The following is a 13399-nucleotide window of genomic DNA, read 5'->3' on the forward strand; positions in this document are numbered from 1 at the left end:
GTGTTGGCCTGTGGCAGGGACGATAAATCTTTCTGGCTTACAGCAGGAGCCATCCAAACACGACAGGAATGTAGCTGACCTATCCATGTCGCCCTCTAGACGACTGAATAGCGAACTAATACTCAGTGTGTGTCATACAGCCTTCATGAACGCTTGTGTCCTCCCATGGAAATTTTAGAGTATCATTATGGACGTATGTTTGCACTGAAGCATTATCCCCTCCCATGTAAATTGTAAAGTTGAGTGCTTCTGCGGATTTCCAATCGTTATTTGTTTGAGAGAACATCGATTGTGTTGTGAGCATCTAGCTCGTGAAAGACGGGTGGAAGACACGTTTGCTGTTTCTCCAGACATGAGAAACACCTTAGTTGACTATGTAAGTAATAAGGATGATTTGGAATCTGTTACATCCCTGACATCGGTATTCGCGAGTGGAATTATCAGTTTCCTCTACTTTTTCGAGTTTTCATGTGAAAGTCTTTGCAGACACGATAAGTTTCTTGTTTTCCATGGTTTACAGCATGTTCCACCTCGTTGCACTCCCAGAGTTTTGGGTTGCTGGAGAAATAATTTCCAGTCTATATCTTCGGAATTATACTGTGCAAGCAATACTGCTATGCAGTCGATATTACTATGTGCTTGATACCGACAAGTATCACGTCAATGGTACGATATTCTGGTGAATCATGTTGAAATAGATATGTTGTTGTAATCCCAAGAGTCTGGAGGTGGGTGTAGAAAGCTAGCAAGCAAGCAGGTTGAGGTCAAAAACAGTAACGCCTTTGTGTCGAAGAAGATCGACCCAGCCTTTGTACAACAGTCTGGAGAGTGACACCTCAGTCCACTGAGGGTTCTCTGGTCACACATCGGGCCAATACAGGGGCAGATGACTTGTGGTTGTTGGCTGTAGTGGATGACTGCACGACATCATCATGAAAAATATCTATGCTGCAAGGAGTGCATGAGGTGAATGTGCTTATGCTGTCTGTCTTTGTGGTACTTGTACAAGTGTCTGGTGGTTGACAGCTACATGCAGAATGCAGAAGTGGTGAATTTGTATGGTGCTGGATACGAATTGTGTGTTTACCACATCGATATGTAATGTGGTGATACAGCCGGGTTGGAGACCAGCTACACACTGATAAATACCGAGCGAGGTGGCGCAGTGGTTCGACACTGGACTCTCATTCGGGAGGACGACGGTTCAATCCCGCGTTCGGCCATCCTGATTTAGGTTTTCTGTGATTTCCCTAAAATCAATCCAGGCAAATGCCGGGATGGTTCCTCTGAAAGGGCACGGCCGACTTCCTTCCCCATCCTTCCCTAATCCGATGAGACCGATGACCACGCTGTCTGGTCTCCTTCCCCAAACCAACCAACCAACCAACATTGATTAATTCAAGTTTATGTTGACAGTTGTAGAGCAATGTAATTGAGACAGTGTCTTTTTGTATTTCATGATCTGTAGATGACTTTTTCTAGGTTTAACTTTCAGTTCAATATGTTGATCTGTGCAAAACAGTTTTGGCACTGAAAACTCATCTGCAGAAAATGGTGCACAGTGCTTCCAAATCAGCAGCAGTAGTTTGGCAGGTTTCATATGGAAAAATTCAAGCTTTGCTCATATATTGCAGAACAGTGTAACTGAGGAAGTGTCTTCCCATATTTCATGATGTGTAGATCACTTTTGCAGGGTTTAACTGTTAGTGCAATAAGGCGGTCTGTACAAAATAATTTTGCCACTGAAAGTCTCGCTCGCACAAAAAATGGCAGACAGGGCTTCCACTCTGGCAGCAGCAGAAGTTTGATGGGTAAATTCAGTATAAGCCTATAAAAACGCTCCATTCATTCACAAGATATCCTTTGTGACGGGGCATAGGAACCTGTACAGACTGGTTAGAACAAGATGGGGTCAAGGGAAAGTTGTGAGAGTAACATGATGTTTTGTTTGTTCAAATGTTCAAAGACAAGTTGAGGCAGACAATATCTCTCCGGCAGAATGCTGTTCATCATCTGCCATTGTGGCATTAGCACATCTCCAGACCAGCAGCTGTAGGAGACCGAAAATTCCAGCTATTTTTCTCTTCTGTAGGGCAGTGCTTTGAATTCTATTTGCGTAATTGTTGGAGAGTCAGTGATTTTCATGGATGTGCCCTGGTTTACTTAGCAAAATGAGAGCAGATCTGGCAGAAGCCAAAACCATTATCATATATCAGAAATCCATGAAAGCAATACGGGCACTGTAGGTGAATAGAACTATGTGGAACTCTAAAGCCCCAGTACACGTGGAGATATCTCTTGCGCCATGACTTGCATAACGAATAAATTGTTTCATGTGAACAGCTACCTAGCGTGCCAATTCTACATCTACATCCATACTCCGCAAGCCACCTGACTGTGTGTGGCGGAGGGTACCTTGAGAACCTCTATCGGTTCTCCCTTCTATTCCAGTATCGTATTGTTCGTGGAAAGAAGGATTGTCGGTATGCTTCTGTGTGGGCTCTAATCTCTCTGATTTTATCCTCATGGTCTCTTCGGGAGATATACGTAGGAGGGAGCAATATACTGCTTGACTCTTTGGTGAAGGTATGTTCTCGAAACTTCAACAAAAGCCCATGCCGAGCTACTGAGCATCTCTCCTGCAGTCTTCCACTGGAGTTTATCTATCATCTCCGCCATGCTTTCGCGATTGATCTTGTAACGAAGCGCGCTGCTCTCCGTTGGATCTTCTCTATCTCTTCTATCAACCCTATCTGGAATGGATCCCACACCGGTGAGCAGTATTCAAGCAGTGGGCGAACAAGTGTACCGTAACCTACTTCCTTTGTTTTGGAACTGCATTTCCTTAGGATTCTTCCAATGAATCTCAGTCTGGCATCTGCTTTACCAATGATCAACTTTATATGATCATTCCATTTTAAATCACTCCTAATGCGTATTCCCAGATAATTTATGGAATTGACTGCTTCCAGTTGCTGACCTGCTATTTTGTAGCTAAATGATAAGGGATCTATCTTTCTATGTATTTGTAACACATTACACTTGTCTACATTGAGATTCAATTGCCACCGCCAATTCGATGCAGATCCTCCTGCATTTCAGTGCAATTTTCCATTGTAACAACCTCTCGATGTACCACAGCATCATCCGCAAAAAGCCTCAGTGAACTTCCGATGTCATCCACCAGGTCATTTATGTATATTGTGAATAGCAACGGTCCTATGGCGCTCCCCTGCAGCACACCTGAAATCACTCTTACTTCGGAAGACTTCTCTCCATTGAGAATGACATGCTGCGTTCTGTTATCTAGGAACTCCTCAATCCAATCATACAATTGGTCTGATATTCCATATGCTCTTAGTTTGTTCATTAAATGACTGTGTGGAACTGTATCAAACGCCTTGCGGTAGTCAAGAAACATGGCATCTACCTGGGAACCCGTGTCTATGGCCCTCTGAGTCTCGTGAACGAATCGCGCGAGCTGGGTTTCACACGACCGTCTTTTACGAAACCCATGCTGATTCCTACAGAGTAGATTTCTAGTCTCCAGAAAAGTCATTGTACTCGAACATAATACATGTTCCAAAATTCTACAACTGATCGACGTTAGAGATATAGGTTTATAGTTCTACACATCTGTTCAACGTCCCTTCTTGAAAACGGTGATGACCTGTGCCCTTTACCAATCCTTTGGAACGCTACGCTCTTCCAGAGACCTACGGTACACCGCTGCAAGAAGGGGGGCAAGTTTTTTCGTGTACTCTGTGTAAAATCGAACTGGTATCCTATCAGGTCCAGCGGCCTTTCCTCTTTTGAATAATTTTAATTGTTTCTCTATCCCTCTGTCGTCTATTTCGATATCTACCATTTTGTCGTCTGTGCGACAGTTGGTGGCCTGATGTTGCATTGCTAATAAATGGCATGCAACCAAAGAAACCTATATTCTGTGCCCTATGGCTGCCATTTGAGTACATACATCTGTTTGCATTTACAATCAATAGTGCACTATATGATAATGGAATGGTATAAGGAAGTTATAGAAATTCTTATTGAGGCATACAGACACGAAACATTTCTTTAAGTCACAAAATCCCTCACATATCATAACAAACACACCGGGAAATATTCACTCGACAGAACAGTTAATTCATTGAAGGAGGTTAGGTGTTCATCTCACGCTGAAATTGTAGCGAAGTTGAAAAGTTAACGCACAATGTTTGTGTCAGGACTTATAAAATAAAAGCTTCAACAAAGAGTAGAAGGGGATCTGCTGACATTTATGATCCCGCAGTGAGGTATTTTAAGAAACTTAAGTTTTGCGGGACCACGTTCAGGCAAGGAAAGGAACTTGCAGCACAGGATTTGCACAAGAAATCATGGACTACGCTAGATACAGTAATGTCATAGTAAGTTCTCTGCAGTTTGTACAGTAAGTGAAAAAACTAAGCTGATAACTGGTTTGTCTTGGCAACGTCACAAGACACATTTTACTAATGAATTTGTGTTGTGAATGAATAGCTCCGTTTTCTGATGCATTTAGTTTACAATTCTTTTTTCCTTTGTAACTTAAAATAAAATACGTTGTGAAGCTGAGTTCATGGCCCATGATCACGCACAGTGTTTCGTACTGGCCATAAATATCCAATCACAGAAAGTATAAAGCACACAATGCAAGCAGTGTACAATTGTTACCATTATTTTCCAGGGTGGCTGTCTTGTCAGTGGAATTCCAGTCTCTCTCATTGATGTTAATGAGTATTTCTTAGTTTTAGAGGAATGTGAAGTTGCACATGGCCAGCCATTTCAAACATTATCATCGTCATCATCTCACAGCAGTCCACGTGAAATAGGGAATAGGCTTACAGCAAAGAAGAAGATGCTATTTTGAAAAGAACTGACAATATACTGACCAGCTTAAATAAACCAAGAACTGCTCCGACTAATGTTGAAGCATTTGTTTCATATGTAACTGCTTCTCTACAGCAAATTACAAGTAAAGCTCTGGTGATGGAAGCTAAAAGAGAGATATTTTACATACTTTGTACTGTATAATGAGAAGACTTGGGCAATAATGAGTAACAAGACTGTTTGTGTGTTTATTTTGAGCAACAAGACTGTTTATTTTGAGTGACAAGACTGTTTACTTGTTTATTTTGTATAACAAGGCTTCTTATTTGTTTATTTGAAGTAACATGACTGTTTATTTCTTTGAGTGACAAGTTTATTTATTTACTTATTTTCATTACAATTTAATTGCTTAATACCTATAAAATAAATATAAAAAAAGGTTGACCGCAGTGCTTTACCTTGAATGCAGATTGTAATTATAGCACATTCAAATTACAAAATGCATTAATACGAACTAAATTAATTTATGAATATTGTACACTCTCCTGTTTACCATATTCACTTTTTAGTAATAATTTACATTACTTATTTTCAAGATTTTGCATTGCGGCAGTACTGAAATATTTTTTCAGGTTCCCACTGCCACTGTACATACCCAGTACCGGTAGTGTTGAAATATTCCTGAAGAGTGTCCCTCACAGTCCTAGCTTCTTTAACTGACTTGTGTTGACCTAATCTTCCTATGCTCCTCATATTATTTTGCTGCCATTCTTCCAGAATGATAACACAGTGATTTGATTCCTCTTTCTTTTCCAGATGTCCAACATAACTCTTCCCACAAGTGCCCAGTGAAAAATTATGTAGCACACAAGTAGACAGTGTGATTTTCTCTACAGATTCAACAGGTAGCTCAATTTTCTTAAGGAAGATTCTGAACCTATTGCTCCACATTTCAAAAACATTTTCATTAGTTCTTCATACCTGCTCAAACAGTAATTAAATATTTTCTGTTGCTGTGCGAGATTTCCTTTATATGGTTTCATTATACAACTATTGAAGCCACTGCAGTTTGAGTTCCTGATAATATCTCTGGTGTAGGAATGTTAATAAAATTTTAGCACCAGTAAGAGTTCACCGAGTGGACCGTTCTGGAACATTCCTCCATCACTAATCTTCCCACTGCAATCTACATGTAAATTTATACTGTGCATCAACAAGTGCCAGTAACACAATGCTATTACCTCCTTTGTAATTGTGGTAGTATGATCCCATTCATCTTGGTAGTCGGAATTCCATACGCTTCCCGTCTAAAGCACTAAGACAATCTGGAAAGTTCCACATGTCATGGAACTGTTTTGAGATATGTTTCCATTCACTTTCTGTTGATGGCATCTGAAAGACAGAAAATGGGAAGTGAATATGTCAGTGTGATTTTCTTACACATGAACTGAGAAATAAGTCTGGAACCACTATGTCTCAGACACATTTTCCCCCTAGCAAATGAAAATGATGAATTATGAAGTGAACTGATTTTGTTTGAAAAATTCCTCAGGTAGTTTTGGCCTACAGACTGTAAGGTTCAATTCTTAACATAAACTTTTACAATGTAAGGCTACATTTTGAATGTAATTGCCAAACTATAAAGGTATGTGATAATGCCTGGACAAAGGCACAGGTGAAGCTTGGATCAGAGATACATCCTTCCCCCAAAATTTGAAATGGTTAAGAATTCCACTTTAAAGAACAAAGAAAATGCTAGAGGTTTGCCAACTAACTAAACATAAGAAATAAAACTGCATCAAAAAGTTGTGGCAGAGGCACCCAAAATATACCCCAACCCTGAAATATGATTCTTGCTGATAGAACACATCTGAACAAAAATTGTTCCCTAACTATACTTTTTAGTTCATTTCAGTGTGTTATTACATTAACTTATTTTGCACATGTTCTTATGAAATTTAACAAAAATCAACGTACCTCCATATATAAACCCTTCAAGCACTGGTAAATTGTGTCTCAAGATTCAGGAATAATTCGGGATATAAGTCTTACTAGTATTCTGAATGAAACATTAGGCTTCTGTAGCTTTATCCAGTAGCTAGAAATCTCAGTGTTAGAATTAACCTAAAGAAAATCAAGGAATTAGTTACAGCTTTCAAGTATGCACAGTATGTAGAGGAGCCTAGTAATACTAGACTTATATAAAGGTACCTACTGACATCTTTGAAGCTGAGATACATTCATGCATAACTGTGTTTTGCTTCGTTATTCTTGGATTAATGAACGAAGCAGTTCGAAGAATTCTGTCTCACGCATTCTCAGAAAAATTTTATATGATTCCCTGCCCTCCAAGCTCAGTTGATTATGTAATAGGCAGAACAATTCCCGAATGCCACCGTCACATCTTAAAATCCGAGACCTACTCCATCTTCTATCATGCCAACATAAATTTCTTCGTCGTCGCCGAGATATTAGTGCATTAATGACTGCACCAGCTTCTATCATGCCAACGTAAATTTCCTCATCAATGTCCCCAAGATATTACTGCAATAACGACTGCAAAAGCAGCAGCTGCAACTCTTAGTTCATCATCATCTATTTTATAAAATAATTTTGTGCCATCTGCAGTCATTATACGAACAAACGCAGCTACCAGATGGCATGCAATTGGAACAGGAAGTTGTACCATCTTATTGCACCATTAGTGGCACAACAAGATGTATCCTCATCTGTACACGGCTTAAAGGCACAGGTCTGTAGGAATGACATTTCGTGAATGTCCTCAAGTTGATGAAACATGCTATCATAACACTCGATCTCACAGGGCTCATCCTACAATATGTTGTTCTTAACATTGGGTAGCCAGATAGGGCTCCCACAATAAATCCTGTAGAGATGAAAGAAAAAATGAAAATAAATGTCATTCATTTAGTGTGAAGCTCACAGACATCATCAATAAGCACATTACACATCACTGAATGTAACACTGTAGTGTTGCTTGATTTAACTACACTTCGTATAGCTGGTATATCAAACTAATACATGCATTTTACATATTTATCTGTAGCATGTCTTTAAGTCCGAGCATAATCGTTAAGACTAGTGTTTCCCTGTAGATTTCACACTATCTTGCGTGTTGCTTATTTAGCTACATTGGGAACCTGTATATAATACATCTATTAAGTTTCGTAAATTATGTAGCCTTCATCTATAACAAAGTTAATACTACAAATTTTGGTTTCCTTCTTTCTTTTATTAATTCTGTTTAATTTTTATAGTTTTCCTAATGCTTTATACACTCTTTATTATTCTCTTTTGTGTCTTACTGTTTTTATATTACATTTTTATAATTTCGGACTTTTTCAGTAGAGATGTCAATAATTTTACTTCATCTTTGACTTCCAAAACCTCATACTGAGGCACTTCTAGCAGATTAACCATAATGGTATATTATTACAGTTTAGAGGTTATTGCATTTTCCATACAATTAAGTTTATTTCTTTTTTCCTTCCAAAGTTTATTTAATATACAAATATTATTGATAGATTTATATATTTTGATCAACTTAAGTTAATGCCGTTAGTTGCTTGGTGTTCTGTTATTTCCTTTTGAGGATGCCCATCAGTATTAAGAAGTGTTTAAATTAAATATTCTGGGACACAAAACTGTTCGGAGCTCTAGACATATCTGGAAATTTTATATTGCTACAGGAACTACACCGGTTAATATCACCCTCTTCGTTCATATTTTTCTTAAGTAGCACCCGTTCGGACAGTTTGCGATAGACGGTGCTGAGGTGGGCCAGTCAGTTATTTTGGAGTAATCGTTGTCACAGTTACAGTTATTTTTAATGATTATAAATAAATGTTAGTCATTTTTAACGACCGAATACTCCAGATGGGTTTACAGTTAAATAATGAAGTAGGTTCAGTCCATCAGTTTAGTTGTCAGTATAACCACTCTAACATAATACTGTGGTATAACTGCGAGTAGAGCAAAGTGGCAGGAACATCTTATGAATATGTCATAACCTTAGCTAATTAACTGTCCCATACATTTCAGTTTATGTTTGGACAGTTATTGGTGTTTCATATTATATGTATGTAGGTTATCGGATGCTATTAGAAATATTATCCATGCAGCTGAAACAGAAAGTATGCAGAACTTCGCCACAGCACTATGTAAATGGAATGTTAAAAACGTGCTTTTTAAAGTATGAACTAATACATAACCTGAATATTATAGGTAAAATTCGAAGCTTAATTCTTGAGCTGTTTGCTTACTAGAGTAAGTTGTAATACAAGACAGAAGTATACGTATCATGCTAGATTCTTTTTCTCTTGTTCGAGAGAGTGCATTTGAGAAAAGTGTGGGTATGCTAAGCCAAGTTTAATGTGAGATTTGGAAAATTGCTCAGTTTCTTCAGCTACTATGAGGGTCTTAACTTTTTTGATGGGAGAATGAATAATTACATTTCTCCTAGCCTTCACTTTGTTGTTGTCTTCAGTCCTGAGACTGGTTTGATGAAGCTCTCCATCCCGTACAAGCTTCTTCATTCCCAGTACCTACCGCAACCCACATCCTTCTGAATCTGCTTAGTGTATTCATCTCTTGGTCTCCCTCTATGATTTTTACCCACCACGCTGCCCTCCAATACTAAATTGGTGATCCCTTGATGCCGCAGAACATATCTTAACAACCGATCCCTTCTTTTAGTCAAGTTGTGCCACAAACTCCTCTCCTCCCCAATTCTATTCAATAGCTCCTCATTAGTTATGTGATCTACCCAACTAAACTTCAGCATTCTTCTGTTGCACCACATTTCAAAAGCTTCTATTCTCTTCTTGTCTAAACTATTTATCGTCCATGTTTCATTTCCATACATGGCTACACTCCATTCAAATACTTTCAGAAACGACTTCCTGACACTTAAATCTATACTCGGTGCTAACAAATTTCTCTTCTTCAGAAACGTTTTCCTTGCCATTGCCAGTCTACATTTTATATCCTCTCTACTTCGACCATCATCAGTTATTTTGCTCCCCAAATAGCAAAACTCCTTTACTACTTTAAGTGTCTCATTTCCTAATCTAATTCCCTCGGCATTACCCAACTTAATTCTACTACATTCCATTATCCTCGTTTTGCGTTTGTTGATGTTCATCTTATATACTCTTCTCAAGACACTGACCGTCCATTCAATTGCTCTGTCTCTGACAGAATTACAATGTCGTCAGCGAACCTCTAAGTTTTTATTTCTGCTCCATGGATTTTAATACCTACTCCGAATTTTTCTTTTTTTTCCTTTACTGCTTGCTCAATATACAGATTGAATAACATCGGTGAGAGGCTACAACCCTGTCTTACTCCCTTCCCAACCACTGTTTCCCTTTCATGTCCATAGACTCTTATAACTGCCACCTGGTTTCTGTACAAATTGTAAATAGCCTTTCGCTCCCTGTATTTTACCTCTGCCACCTTTAGAATTTGAGAGTATTCCAGTCAACATTGTCAAAAGCTTTCTATAAGTCTTCAAATGCTAGAAATGTAGGTTTGCCTTTCCGTAAACTATTTTCTAAGATAAGTTGTAGGGCCATTATTGCCATAAGTGTTCCAGTATTTTTATGGAATCCAAACTGATCTTCCCCGAGGTTGGCTTCTACCAGTTTTTCTATTCGTCGGTAAAGAATTTGTGTTTGTATTTTGCAGGCTGTGACTTATTAAACAGATAGTTCGGTAATTTTCACATCTGCCAACACCTGCTTTCTTTGGGACTAGAATTACAGATTTAAATGCCTCACACATCATTACAGTACCTTGTTTATTCTGTTGATCTAATTCTTCTTTGAATATCCAGATTGTATATGTCTGAAATAACAGTATTGATGTTGGGCGTACAGATTTGCCTAAGTTTTAAGAAATTTCTCAATAACAAAATTTCCTGTCTTGAGGAATATTTCAAGTGTCCATCCCATGTTTTGCCCCCCCCCCCCCCCTGTTCTATCACACATATGAGGCAATAATAAACACTTCACTTACCAATGCCACCTACCAATTTTGACGGTTTTTCTTCTTCTTACAATTTAATATCATGGCAGTTAACTGTCTGACTAACAGATTAATTCATAAACGAGACAGATGAGCACTCAAAATGAAGGGTTAAGCTTTGCATATAACAGAAACTTAACATAGCAATCAGTGCATCTGACAGTTTTTTTAATGTTGCTTAACATAATAGAAAATGAACTGGCTGGAGCTCTTTGAAAAATAAAAAATGCATATGTTATTTAAAAACATTCATTCATGTAGTATGCATACATACTAGCAGGCCCTGATATAAGAAAATCCATACTTTTATTTAAATGCCTCTGACAAAGTATCTAACATGATTGTTGTTGTAAGCATACTTGTATTCATTTCAAATATGCCTCCATCAAATGGTTAATTCACCACCCATGTGGCTGAAGTGTAAATATTCCATTACACAATTCTCCTGTATAAAATTGATGTGCTCAGTACTATGCAGAAAATGTTTGAAAGCCAATGGCCAAAATCTGATTAAATAAAAAAGCCCATTTGCAATGGTTGTGTACAAATAGAGAAAATTCATTTTGCTCTTAGTAAAACCACAAAGCTATGTTTCTCAAGATTTTTTTTTTTTTTTTTTTTTTTTTTTTTTTTTTTTTTTTTTTTTTGTAGTCGAGTTCATAATATAAGCTTTAGGGAGAATGATCCCATACACAATGAGAACTTTTTCATCATAACGATGCCACTAAGCATTATGGATATGGTACACTTTGAGAAGATACTCAACTATTTTCCATTTTTAGACCGCCTACAATACTCAAATTTTTCAGTAAGTGTAAAATCCCAAAAAAATTATTAACATGTTGCATACATAATACTTACATATTTCATAGCTTTTCAAGTATAAATGCTCATACTACTAGCCTAGTGTTAAAGGCAGAGAGAAAAACAAGAGCATGAAACGAGGTCAACATCTTATAAGGCCAGAATTACACTGTCAAATTTCTTTGACAAAGATTTTTGACGTGGTGCTAAAAAGGAGTATTACACTGTCGTCATATTTTTCGTCAAATTTCAAGAAGGCAGACAACAACTTGTTATTGTGCGCTCCAATCCTTAGGTGAATCCATAGGTATTATGTCAAGATGATAAAAGCACTCACCAAAATTTGCTACTAGAGCTGCAGGAAGTCAATTCTTAATATGCAAATTACCCAAATCAACCATCCGACTTCCGAATTGATGGTGTAGTTGCTCACTAAAGTGGCTTCTCAAATTACAAAACAGAATACTCTCTTGAGAAATGCTATTTCTGCACAAGACAGGCAAACTAGCACTGTGATTTCTGGATACATGACAGACGTATTCTAGTTTACAACACAGCATTCGGATATCACATTGCATATTAACCAAAATAATTCCAGAAACGTGTGAAGCGATTTTTAAGGTTCTAAAGGAGGAATACATGAAAGTACATAAATGTTTAGTACACTATGTGGACAATAACTATTTTTACTTTTCAATAATTTAATTAATGCAATGTTCCAACATCTACAAAATTAATAAAAAGTACGAAACAGATGAAGTGCTTTTTAACTTGTGGCATCCAGAGTTCAAAAACAGGCAAAGTAGAATGGAAAGCTAGGAAAGAATTTTTAAAGAGGTGGATGGCTATAGCTGTGATTCTGCCTACAGCATATTTCACCTGCCTATTATCACACAATTAATAGCATGCTCCACGCCCAATCTCTCCACCCCAGTCGAAGTAAATTTAAAAAAGTCGAAGGAACACGAGAAATTTGAAGCCATGTTTTCAAACACACTACAAGACGTCAAATAACTGTATCCACGCCAGCGCTTCATATGGTTACATTTCACAATAAAGTGAACAGAAGACGAAAGAGTTGTATGATCAAACCTAGGCAAGGCCCTAGATTTGATCATATTGAGTAGCTGATAGGTGATGTTTGACACATTTCTCTATTACAGCATCAAATTTCTTTGACATGAATATTTGACATTTCAACTTTGACGAAAAAATATGATCGTGTAATACCGGCCTAGCACAACCAAAGACAGAAAGAGAGTGACACCTGTTCCAGAACCACAAGAAATGGAGAGAGCAGAGTCCCGTTACTTGTCAACACTCAGAAACCCCCGATGGCCAGCGGTTATTTCCGTAGCGGTACGAAAATATTTTGTTCACTCCAGTAACCATTCTCTCTGTAAATATCACCAGGTTCCACGACCTTTAACTGGAGTCAGGAACACAGATAACAGCTTCCAGGTTACCTGTAGTGGTAGCCCGTTAATGCAATGTCTTTATGGTCGCCTCTATCAGCCACCGCTCTGACATTAACTTTATTTGTTAGTGCTGACAGTAGAGAGAGCGCACCGCGAGGCACTGTCGCCAGTTATTGAAATAACAGCTAGTATCAAATGAGCGGTTATCACAGTAACTGCTACTTCTCAATAACCGGTTATTTCTAACAGTTATTTGCTACCTCTAGCAAGCGTCACATAAA

General features: G+C 38.1%; 1 protein-coding gene across 7 annotated transcripts in view; it reads right to left on the bottom strand.

The window, feature by feature from the left end:
- LOC126340665 (organic cation transporter protein-like) overlaps window positions 1-13399 on the bottom strand; it is a 115079-nt gene that overhangs the window by 101449 nt on the left and 231 nt on the right. The window contains exons 1-4 of one of the 7 annotated variants that reach the window (XM_050001710.1): window positions 11758-13160; window positions 7064-7735; window positions 6826-6972; window positions 6090-6240 (exon numbers count right to left, since the gene is read on the bottom strand). The exons of 1 other annotated variant lie outside the window; for it this stretch is intronic. The gene's annotated coding sequence lies outside the window, so the exon portion shown is untranslated. 5 more of the 7 variants (XM_050001711.1, XM_050001708.1, XM_050001713.1 and 2 more) reach the window with 5 other exon arrangements.

The sequence above is a fragment of the Schistocerca gregaria genome, chromosome 1 (assembly GCF_023897955.1).
Source record: "Schistocerca gregaria isolate iqSchGreg1 chromosome 1, iqSchGreg1.2, whole genome shotgun sequence".
Classification (NCBI taxonomy): domain Eukaryota; kingdom Metazoa; phylum Arthropoda; class Insecta; order Orthoptera; family Acrididae; genus Schistocerca; species Schistocerca gregaria.